This window comes from Urocitellus parryii, chromosome 10 (genome assembly GCF_045843805.1).
Source record: "Urocitellus parryii isolate mUroPar1 chromosome 10, mUroPar1.hap1, whole genome shotgun sequence".
NCBI lineage: Eukaryota > Metazoa > Chordata > Mammalia > Rodentia > Sciuridae > Urocitellus > Urocitellus parryii.
In genome coordinates this window covers 20,956,223-20,968,625 of record NC_135540.1, presented here as the reverse complement: position 1 = coordinate 20,968,625, position 12,403 = coordinate 20,956,223, and the positions used below count along the sequence as shown (strand labels likewise).

At 41.0% G+C, this 12,403-nt stretch overlaps 1 protein-coding gene across 1 annotated transcript in view; it reads left to right on the top strand.

Annotated features, from left to right (window-relative positions):
• Slc10a7 (solute carrier family 10 member 7) overlaps positions 1 to 12,403 on the top strand; it is a 253,890-nt gene that overhangs the window by 225,299 nt on the left and 16,188 nt on the right. The window lies entirely within an intron of this gene.

Genomic DNA, 12,403 nt, shown 5'->3' with positions numbered 1-12,403 from the left:
TTTTGTGGATGCCATGTCTGGTGTTCTGAGTCTTCCACAAATTAAGGGGCTTATATAAAGAAAGGGATTGCAGAGGTGGTGAAGAGTCCAGGGATCAGGTGATCCTAGGTCCTCAGAGCACCCACTGTACCATGGTTGGCCAGTGCGTTCCTGCAAAGGGCTTTTAAACCTAACCCCCTCTTAGGGATTCGCTTTTGACAGTAAAACCAAAGTGGATGATTTAGGGTTTCTCCATGATGTTCTTCTGTGCTGCTAATACTTGATATGCTGAAGAGAGGCAGGAAGCATACCCAAGATGCATACTACAGTGTGATCAGTTTTCTTTGTTTTATTGTGAGAGCAAAACTATCCATTCAATCCATTTTTTTTCTTTTTGTCTTCATTTTTCTTAATCCCAAAGCTATATACTCTTCCTCCTTCTGCTTTCTGATATCTCATTTGCAGACAAGCAGGTAGGTGCTCTGAAACCAGATCAAAAGTGGGGTTTTTTTTTTTTTTTGCTAAAAGGAGTTGGGTAAACCTGGACTTTTGTTTGATTTTGCAGTTTTCTCCCATAAAACAGGTATTTAGATCCTCCAATATGGTACTCCAATAAACTATTATGGTATCTGTAGCCACGTAGTATAAATCCTGGGTTTCTTTCAGCATGACAGATTTAAAGTCTCTTGAACTGTAAGACCTAGATACTTGATCTGGTCTCAGGTTCCTTAGCAGTAAGATTAGGGAATTTTATTTTCAGCTTGATTATCCTGCCATACCTTGATCACACCTGCCTTCCCTCCTCTAGTCTCCTTGGTAGCATTTATGAAAAATGGCCTCTTTGTTGTTCCTCTTGTCTCAGAGAGATGATCCTTATTTCCACTTATATCAATGGATAGTTGGATGCAGTTTCTAGAAGAAGTTTATAATTTTACTAGAATTTATTAGAATTTATAATTTTACTATGTCCATTTTCACAAGATACAATGCACATTTTCCTCTTCTGGGGACCTGATGTCACTGATACAGAGGACTGACCTGAGCTACAGGCTGATAATTATCATCCTAAGGGAAATTCTTCTTTGCGTGGAATTGTAAGAACATCACATTGAGTGTGAAAAATTCATATTCCCCAAAGTAGGGAAAATTTTCAAGTAATATGACTCAGTGCTATTTTCTCTCAGATCTCAATACAAAGGTGAAATACAACAGATAATAATGTAGTTTCTGTGCACTTTAAAAACGAACCTTTCCATTCTGCAATCGCTGCCATAGTATTTCTACTAATGATTTTACATCTACACATGCACTTATGTACACACATATACACATCCAAATAGAATACATGAAGCAAGCTTATAAAATACTATTTATTATTACATCCAATATTTATATATAAAAATAAATCATTGTAAACCAAGTGGTACTCATATAACTAATAAACCAAAGATGAAAACTCTTGCTTAAGAAGCTTTCTGAATATTCTCTTGTGCATACACCTTCAGTTTACTTTATTGTTCTTGCTTCTGCCCTGTCCCAATCCCTTCCACATACTTGCATCTACACACATGCTGAATTTGATTCATTGCTTTTATTAGTGCATTTGCCATTGATTGATTAGTTCTTCGTATTAGTACTTTTTCTATTGATTGATTGCAGATGAAGTGACTATTTGACCTTTAATTATGAGGCTTCCTATTGAAAATGACATTGAGCTATGGCTTCACATAATCCATCTGGAAAGCCTGACATGATGCCATTCCCTGGAGTTCGTTCAGTAAGAAAGAGGAGGCCTGAAGGAAGTGCAGAGCTATCACTGTGCTTCATCTAAAACAATACTACAGGGCTTGTTTGCTGCGCTCCTATAGTTTCAACTCAGGGTTGGAGGCAATTTTATATTTTGTCAAGACAGCATCACTTGCTGTGGGTTGCCATAGAAGCCACGAACTCTCCCAAATTATTCTCTAGTTTGATGGTGATATTTGTACAATAGCAAGAAGATATTATATGTGGTAGAGATGGAAAAACAGCTTGCACCCTGGTTAAGAATGGCTCGGTGCACAGTCAGTCAATAGATTTCATTAAGAAAGAAATTACATCCCAGATATCCCATGGAATTGGTGTTCTACTTATCGTTTTCTCTTGAGTATTTAAATCGTTTTGCTTAGAGTTTCAACATATGTAGAAATTTTTCTCACTACACCTAGAAAGAGACTATTTCAGGATGTTTGAGGTTCTTAAGTCAAGCATATGTTTATGTTAGTTTTCAAATTTTTTTTAAAGAGAGAGGGAGAGAGAGAGAATTTTTTTAATATTTATTTTTCAGTTCTCGGCGGACACAACATCTTTGTTTGTATGTGGTGCTGAGGACCGAACCCGGACTGCGCGCATGCCAGGCGAGCGTGCTACCGCTTGAGCCACATTCCCAGCCCCAGTTTTCAATGTTTTTTGAATAGCAAAATGAAAGTACACAAGACTATTGACAGCCAATTATATATTGCCAGTTTTTTGTTATTTGCAAATGCATTTCGAAATTCAATGCATGCAATTTCAATTCCAGAATGTCATGAGATTTACTAAATGTTCAATACGTGTCCCATCCACCCCCAGTGCTAGGGGTTAAACCCAGGGTGCTCTATTACTGAGCTACAGCCCCAGGACTTTTTTTTTTCCACTTTTTAAAATAGTTTATTTTGATACAGAGTCTTGCAATAAAACTATTGCTCAGGCTGGCCTCAAATTTGTAGTCTTCCTGCTTCAGCCTACTGAGTTGTAGGATGGCAGGCATGTACTTCCCCACCAGCTGTCCTGGCTTTTCTGGACATGTGTACAAAGGCAAATTAAGGTAGCTATTCCTCATGTCTATACTTCATTGTGGGTCTGTGGTCACACTTACATGGCTGACAAGAAACTATGCATTATGCTAAAAGCATGTAGCATTTTTGTTGACATATGATTCAGGCAAGAGTGGAAAGAACACAACCTGATTCTAGCCTGTGTTCCAGTTCCTGTCCTTTCACAACAGCTGGAACAAACCACTGAACTGCTGTTGGTCTCATTTACCCATCTGTACTATGAGAAGATGGGCAAAATGACACTTTCTTCCAGGTTTAAGTTTCTGTGAGTCTACAATTGATATTTCTGTCCTATGAAATAACATTTCTCTGTATTCAAAGGAAAGGAACTCTTGAAAGGAATAGTTCTGTAAATAGTGTCACAGGAAAGGAAATATGGCTGGTGCTACTTCCTACATAGGTCAAAACATATCTGCACTCTCCAAAGAGTTGTTTGAGAGACAGAATGTTAAGGGGATCTTTTCAGTTTTAATTGGAAGTTTTTCAGGAATGTTAAAGGACAACCTACAATCTGGGCCAAAAGTATCACTTAATAACATCTGGGTCACCTTCCCAAGAGGAAACAGAATTGAAATACCATTGAAATTGAAAGTTTGCTTTTCTGGTACTCTTTCACACCAAAGCTTATCTGAGATTCTATTAACACATGAAGATTATCTTAACAAAACTACCCCACAATTGCACAGTAGTTTCTGAAAACAACCGATGTTACCTAACAATCTTGAATTATTAGCAAATCAGTAATTATCTCACCTTGCATATGAAGAATTGAAAGCATAGAAAAAACTGTTAAAAACTTATCTCAGATCATGTAACTTAGAGAGACTAAATTCCAGTCCTTTTAACTTTCAGAATTGAACATGGTTATAGGGTATGAAAGCACTTTGAGCAAAGAATAGGTTCTAAGTTCTAGAGATGTGAGATCTTGGCATGGGTTTGAATTGTTCTATTACTTGCTCAAAAAGGAAAATTGTTTCTGAATAAACTGCTGCTTGTAAGACAGCTTCAAAATTTAACATCTGCATTTGTTCCCATGAACATGTATTTCCATGTGGCCCAATCATGAACTGGCACATGTTCCTTATATTTACTTTATTTTGAACAAAAGGTTATATGCTACTTACAGTGGGTCTCAGTGAGCCAGCCTCACCTTTTATGAGGCTACACTGTCTGCACTCTGATCTCGCAAAGAGCCACAGTGCTGTTTGACAATACACTGTTAAAGTGGAAATGGAAATCCAGAGTCAAGACAGAAAATAGAATCTTTGGAGTGTAGCCCATAAATATATTCCTGCCCTGCAGTTTGCCTCTGTTTACAGTTCTGAAAGGAAAAGCAGTGTGGGAACCTCTGCCATTTGACAGATTCTTAAAGACGCCATTGAAATCATGAATCCTGTAGATTTTGCCACCAGGCTAAAGAAAGTTAAGGAGCGTCTGTCAGCATGTGCTATTTCTCAAACAAAGTAATGTTCTTATCTTCCTGAGAAGTTTCTGGACTATCTTATTTTAGATTTTTTATTAAATTTGATGTCTCAAAATCATTGCTAGCATACCTAGGTTTTGTGATCAAAATTAGGGAAGACCCCAGGGTTCCAGGTCTAGGGTCACAAGGATGAACTTAAGATAATAAAACTCATTTGAAGGATCCCAGCCAGGCCCTCACATATTATTCATCTTAATGATATTCCAGATGTTTGCCAGAAGACCGAAGCCAGGTACCACACACTTCTCCTCCTGCTCTCTTTTCTAGACCAGGGGCTGTCAAATGTTTTAAACCACAACATACACTTAGGAATTCATCTTATAATGTGATCCAGTGAGATTTTGCAACTCACTAATAGGTTCTAATCTAAAGTCTGAAAAATACGGTTTATACCTTGCTTTGTTAGATTTCTTCCCCTTTCTTAGAGTTACCATTAGGCTGTGGCTCCAGCTATCCCTCCCTTTGTCACCTAACTCTACCCACAGTTCTGATTTAGAAAAATCAGAGCTAAATTATGACTTAGAGTAATTCATGAATTAAGTAATGTAAGATTACTTTTATTTAGATTATTATTTTATTCAACTTATGTAAGAGTTTCTATACCTTTTGTTGCTCTATTCAATGTGTTTTCAGTCGCAGTAAATAATATCAGCAAACTTCAAGTGGGTACTTCACAGGCCAACATTGCATCAAGTACTGTTAGGGAAGTTATTTGCTTTAAAATACTTTTGTGTTGTGACAGTGTGGCAGTTTTGCATGTACTAGTTCATTTACACTTCAGCACCAGGGACAGCCAATTGCTCTAATAGAAAATTCTCACTGGAGTGTTCAGCTACTGTTTATCAGAAAGGAAATACTCCAAGGGCAGCTACAACAAATACTTTTGTTGTCTATCTGTCTAACAGCTAGAGACTTTACTAATTAGCATAATGAATTCAGAAGTAGGTTTTGATTGGTGAAATACTGACATGCTGCTTTACATGATAAATGTAATAAATGGGTTCTCATTAGTATGCGGACTGCCTAAAAACTTTAGAAACACTTACCACTTGCTAGAAGAATCTAGCAAATTCCACAGCCTGCATATGAAATCCTCAGGGATGTGCTGAAGGCTTGATCCCTCCTGGGTTTGTGTTCAGCTCAGGTGAGGAGGAGCTGTGGTTGCCTGAGGCTGACTGAAAGGAGCACCCATCCTACACTGGAATATAACAGTGTGGGGGCTTTGAGAGACCCCTCATGCATGGTGCTGTAGGGCACCCGAAAGGACAGGGCTGGGACTGCCAGTTTACAGGATAGTTTGCACTGTCTATTTTTGTACTTGGATGGTAATACATATTGAGTTAAAAAACAAAAAGATGCCTGGATGGGGCATTTCCTTTCATTGAAGCCTGCTGGCACAGTGGTAGAGGTGTTGCCAACCTTTACCGACCCTGAACTTCTTTGGCCCCTGCACATTAGACATTAGCTACCTAGAAAAATCTGAAAGTCATGCACACCAACTAGAGGTCACTTCCCTGAAGTACTTTGCATGCACCAGCTCACATGACTCCCACAGTCACCCCAGATAGCAACAATGAAGTTCATAGTGACAAGTAACTTTCTAAGACACATGATCCCAAATGGCAGAGCCAGGACTTGACACAGGTCTGACTGTGAGCCACTGCACTGAGCCACAGAGAGAGTGGCTCTGCAGAAAGCTCCCTGCACAGTGAGCCTCTCAGTCCTGCTGTCCACTAACCATGAAAAGTTCAGGCCACATGATCTCTGAGCCCTTTTAGCTCCGTCATTTGATAGTTTTCTAATGGCAAAAGGCTGAAGTATTTAGTTTTAGAACCTGGGGCCCCTCACATAGACACCATAGATTTCATACTCCCCAAAGAATGGTCCTCAAACTTACAGTGAATGCTTCCTAAAAAAAAATAAAATAGAAATCAGGCCTTGGCTTGGGCCTAGTGATTCAGAATTTTTAAGGATAAGACTCTGAGATCACAGACTTCAAAAGATTACTGTGTGCATTCAAGGGTGAAAGCTGCCCTATGACACACACCCAGGATCACCTCACAGCCTCCAGAGACACTGGCCCCTGCCCCGAACCCCTTAGGGAAGCCCAGTCAGGCTTCATGAAAGTGCTTTTTGATGATGGTGGGACAAGTTTGAATGGTTGGGTTTTTTTTTACTTTAGCCTAGCCTTCCTATAAGCCACTTTTAGATATTTATTTCCTCATCATTAGTCCAAAAGAGACACTTAGGACATAAGTGCTCATAACACACTACTAAGTGCTGTTTAAAAGTAAATAAACAATAGGGCTGAGGCTGTAGCTCAGTGGTAGAGCACTTGCCTTGCACATGTGAGGCACTGGGTTTGATCCTCAGCACCACATAAAAGCAAATAAATAAAATAAATAAACAATAAAAATTAAAAAGAAAACAGCTCAGTAGACCTGAACCCTCATTTCCAGGAACTGCCCACTTCCTTGTTCCTTGATGTCAGTGTGTGATGTTGTGGTCCTAAGAAAGGTAAAACCCTAACTCAAGTCTTTCTGGTCTGCAGGTAGGTTTTCATATTTTGGGGTAACTTCAGATAGCCTTTCAAGTTCCCTTTGTGCCAGTCCAGTTACACCTAAGCATGTGCATGTGAAAGTGTGCTGGTGTTTCATCAGATACAATTCAAACAAAAGAAAATCATCCATTTCACATTCATCACACCAAGCACTCACTCCAGAAGTGGGTCTCATTTTCCTTAAGACCACATCTTCCTCACAGGCTAAGGGTAAAATTGAAGCTTACTTAAAATAATTTCAGAATGCCTTATAAGTTATCCTTATATAAAGCTCTCTATGGAAGGAAGTATATATGATTTTCCAAAAACCCTCTCAGAGCTGTAGATACGGTGGGCAGATTTAAGAGAGAGAGAAGACGACAGAATCCCTGCAATCCAAACATCTCTGGAAGGGCAGCAAATTGTCAAGGTCATATGGAGAATACGCAAGCACATGAAGGCAGTGGAGGGCGGGGGGAGGCGGTGGGGAGGAAGGCTCAGACCCCATGCCTTGCCACTCTTAAAAAAAAAAAGTTTCAGAAGTGCCCAGACCTTCTCCTGAATGACTCTGCGTGAGCCCCTTCCCTGGTCAGTCCTGTAAACACTAAATCTGAACCCAAAACTACTTCTAATAATAACAACAGTAGCAGCCTGATAGCTGGGGGTGTTGGCTCTGTGTAAGGCACTAGGTACTTCCACTCTTTGTCTCATGTGAACTTATAGCCACACTTAGAGGTGTTTTGTTTTGTTTTACCCTCATCTTGAGCAGATGTGCAAACCAAGGGGTACTGAGGTGAGATCACCCTATCGCCTAGCTGGTAGGTGGCATAGTCAGAATCTAAAAGCAGGTCCCTGACATCAAAGTCCACATCCTGGGCTTGAGGTATAGCTCAGTGGCAGAGCACTTGCCTGGCACACACAAGGTTCTGGGTTCCATCCCAAGCACAGCACCACAAAAACAAATTTCCATCACATCAGAAATACCTAAAAGCAGCAAGCATATCAGCTATCTGCTGTCCACTCAGCCTGAATGATGGAGCAAGGGCAGGAGGGGCCAGGTGTCTCCTGAGCTTACCTGCAGTTATCACCCAACAGCCAGTGGCAGGAGCTGTGAAAAAGCCCACGTATTCCACAGTGACACTTCAAACTGTAATCGGACTCTGTGGCACTCTGTACTTTGTAATGTCAGCTCTTAGTGTTAAAGTCTTTTAATTCCACAGTTTCATATTCATTTCAAACTAAAACACACCCTGTCATAGTCAAAAGTATCTCTAAGGAATGCATTTTACACATTAGTGATTAGCTCATGTGCCCTAAGTCATATACAGCCCATATTCCCAAGTGGGTAAGTCCACAGTCAGTAAGGGGAACATGTGCTGTCATCCTGCGTCGTGTCCTCCCTGAAGAGGCCCTGACCATGGCCAGAGAGCCAACGGTATCCCATTTCCCAGGACTTCCCATTCATCAGCACCTTCAATGTCAGTTGCAGAGGGATTTGTTTATTATTATTAATATTTAGAAAGTTTGCCTCTAGCATACTAACGTGTACATTACAGATCGGCTCTTGTTTACTGTCTTGAAGTGAAGAAGCTCACCCAGGAGATCCCACTCACTTGAAGTGGTGTCTCGGTCTCAACTTGCAACCAGAGTTGGATGAATAACAATCCTCCTTTCCACATTGCATCTCTCCAATTATTTATTTGATCACATCTCTTCCCAGAAGTTCCCTTAATCGAGCCAGACACTATAAACCAGATTGTGTGTATTTAATGACAGCCAGTGTCTTGGTTCTCTACAGTAAAGAAAAAACGAACTTGCAGCTGCAAAGCAAGGGAAGGGCATACATCTTCATCCCCATCCACAGCCCATCCAAACAGCTCCAGCCACAAATTAAAGTTGGCTGCACACTGGTTAAAGCTGTGGGGTACCCAGTAGGTTTTTGACAAGTTACCCTGGGGGTGGCAGGATACATAAAATCAAACACAACTCAAAAGTGGCTGGGCCCCAGAAGCCAGTAGGTTTGGAATGTCATCTGTACTGAAACTGAGCATGTTGATGGTATTGTAGTGGTGACACCTCCCGCAATAGCCTTTGCTGCAGGTTTGCTCTATAAAGACGCTAATGAAGAGATACTTTGAAAGTCTGCATTCATCCATGCATTCATTCTTTCATCAAGTGTTCAGTCAGTGCCTACTATGTGTTGGGCTCTTTGTAGGCCCCAGAGGTACAACAGGGAACAAAACGCAAAAAAGTTCTTGCCCTGCCAGGTGCAGTAGCACTTGCTGATGATCCCAGTGATGCAGGAGGCTGAGACAGGAAAATCTCAAATTCGAGGCCAGTCTCTAAAACTTCATGAGACCCTCAGCAATTTAGTAAGACCCTGTCCCCAAAAAAAAAAAAAAAAAATGGACTAGGGATGTCGCCCAGTGGTAAAGTACCCCTGGGTTTAATCACTACACCAAAAAGGAACAATAAAATTCTTGCCCTTATCTAGCTTCCTTTCCAGTGGGATAAGTAAACAAACCCTTAGGTGTAGAACACATCTGTGTTAGTCAGCTTTTTCACTGCTGTGATCAAACGACCTGACAAGAACAATTTTAGAGGAGGAAGAGTTTATTTAGGGGCTCATGGTTTCAGAGATCTCAGTCCATAGAAAACCAGCTTCATTTCTTAGGGCTTGAGCTGGGGCAGAACACCATGGTGGAAGAGTGTGGTGGAAGAAAGTGACCCAGGACACAATCAGGAAGCAGAGAGGGAGCTCTGTGCAACAAAGACAAAACATACACTTCCCGGGACCCCCCTCCTTCCAATGCACCCTACCAGCCTTTAGTTACCTCTCAGTTAATCTCTATCAGGGGATTAATTCACCGGTTGAGTTATGACTTTAATAACCCAAACATGTCACATGTAAACCTTCTCTCATTGTCTCCCACGAGTTTTGGGGGGACACCTAATATCCAAAACATAACATCCAATGGTGATGCTCTGGAGAGAAATAACAGGCAGGAGGATAGATAGAGGGCCTGGGTGGAAGCAGAAAAGTTTGGGGCTTAAAGGGTGCCATGGATCAAAGATCTGAAGGAAAAGGAACTGAACATGTAGATAGTTAGGGGAAGGAGACCAGCCAGAAGTCCCCAGTGTGCTTGGTGTGGTTGAGGAGAGGGGTAGAACAGTATTCAGGAAGCAGACTGCAGGGGGAAGAGAGAACAGTGGGTTAAGGTAATGGGCGAGGGGGTCTGTGACATTGGGTTAGGACTCATGGGTCATTGTATAGATTTACTTTTTGCTCAGAATGAGAGGGGAAGCCATTGGGTAAGTGACAAAATCATACTGTCACTTTGAAGGGATGCCTGGGGCTCTCCTGTGAAGTATAGATGGGTTGGGTGCATGGAAGAGTGGAACAGAAAGAAGTGGAAGGACTAGGTAAGTGATCTGAATCCAGACAAAAGCAGAGGGTGGTTGAGTGGAGTGTAACAGCAGAGGAAGAGGCAAGAAGCCTTACATTATGGCTGCATTTTAAACACAAAATTAATGGGAATTGCTGCCGAGTTGGAAATATTAGAAGAATTAAAAGATCCTACAAGGGTGGGGTTACCATGTACTGGATGAAGGGAGCCGCAGAGGTACAGATTTGGGTGGTGGAAGAGGGATGTGGGAGCAGGTCAAGAGTTCAGTTTGGAATGTGGAAGTTTGAGGTTCTCTTCCACATCTGGGGCAGTCTGGAGCTCTGTTCCTGGCTGGAGTGTTCAGACTGTATTATTTTAAGCTGTTGGACAGGATGAGATCACTCAGAGAGTGGACAGATGGAGGGGAAAGAGCTCTGAAGACTGAAATCCTGACATTCCTCAGAGGATATGGAAGTATTTCAATAATAAAATGATAGAAAGGTTCAAATAAGCCAGACATATAGATATCCAAGCTTGCAAGCCCATATTTTTGTCCTATGTCACAAGGTCAAAGTGAATATTAAACCAGAAAGTAGATGTGAAAACATGTCAAATGTTGAAAGGTAGGCCTGGCATTTATTTAGTACCTACTATATACTACACGTTGGATTAAATACTTTGCTCGCCTTATTATCTCATGTAATCATCACAACAATCTATACAATAATTATGATTGATCTCACTGTCCAAACTGGAAAACCAAGCCTCGGAGAACCCAAATAATTCATCCCAGTTCCCATCATGAGTAAATGGCAGAGCTGGCCTACAGTGGCCCACCTGTCTACCTCAGAGCCTTCATCCTCTGCCTCCTTAGCAGACCTGGCTTTTTAACCTGTCCCAGGATACATTCACCTGGGAGCTCTCCAGGGACAACGTTGCCAGGACCTCTTCCCCCCACCCAGGCACCCCGTCTCAGGATAGATCCAGACATTGTCATATTCTTAGAAGCCACCCAGCAGTTCTGCTATGCATCTGAGGCTGAAAACCATCACATTAGACACCTTGACTGTACTTGTCTTTATGCTCCTCTGTGTTCCAAGAAGAATGCAAAGTAGGACTTTGCCCACTCACTTGTTGACAAAGATGACCATTCTCGTTCGCAGGAGTCTGTGAGAACTAGAATTCTCTGTATCATGATTAAATATGATGGTTAAATATTCAAAGGAGAAAACAGGAGATTAGAAAAACATTTCCCAAAATGACTCCTAAGATTCTCATCTTTCTCTGCCAAGAAGTCTTCTAAATGGGGTCTTTAATCTCCAACTTTTAGCTCATTGAGGCTGAATGAAGATAGGAGGTATGTTATCAGGATATTTATCATCTGGCCAAGAGAAATCACATATTTCTGAGTCAAACTTTTCAAGAGAGATGGATCTAAGGTTAAACTCTGATTTTTATTCCCCAGATCAAAACTGCCATATTCTTGTAACTCAGAAGAGAGGTCTTGTGAGGCTTTTGTTCATCACAAACACGGTTCCATAAGGAAGATGATCCAGGGCCATGCTGACAAAATAAAATAGATATTAAATGTAGTCAATGTGAATTTGGGTCACAGCTTGCTCACATTTACCACTTAACAGGAGAAGTCCCAGTGACTACTGATAAAAAGATTATCAATGCTACATTTTAGGGAGAACTAAGTTTAGATGGTGTAGGTGGTGGCAAAACCTATAGCTCATATCACACCGTCAGCTTCTCTTCCCCTCAGACTTAAAATGTTCAAGTGGGTTGTTTTTTTAATTTTTTTTTAATTTTTGGTTACATTAAAAATACATCTAAAACGTTCTGTAAAATAAGATAAAGCTTTCCAGAGCTAGTCAGATGGGACAGTTCTGTGTTGGTGACCATGTTAAATATATTCTTGTGACCTTGTGTTATTTTTGTCACATGAAATTCTCATTCTGTTTTTGGTGTTTTCACACCTTGGAGTGTGAACATTAGCCAGAATTTTCTCTTTCAAAAACTAACAACTCTTCATTCACAGCACAGAAAAGGAGGAAAGTAATCTCTCTACTTCCTGCCCACCTTGTCTCCATAAACATGGCGGCCCCTCCTGGAAGACATAGCCAGTATTTGAATGAAGACTTCATAGCTCAGTTCT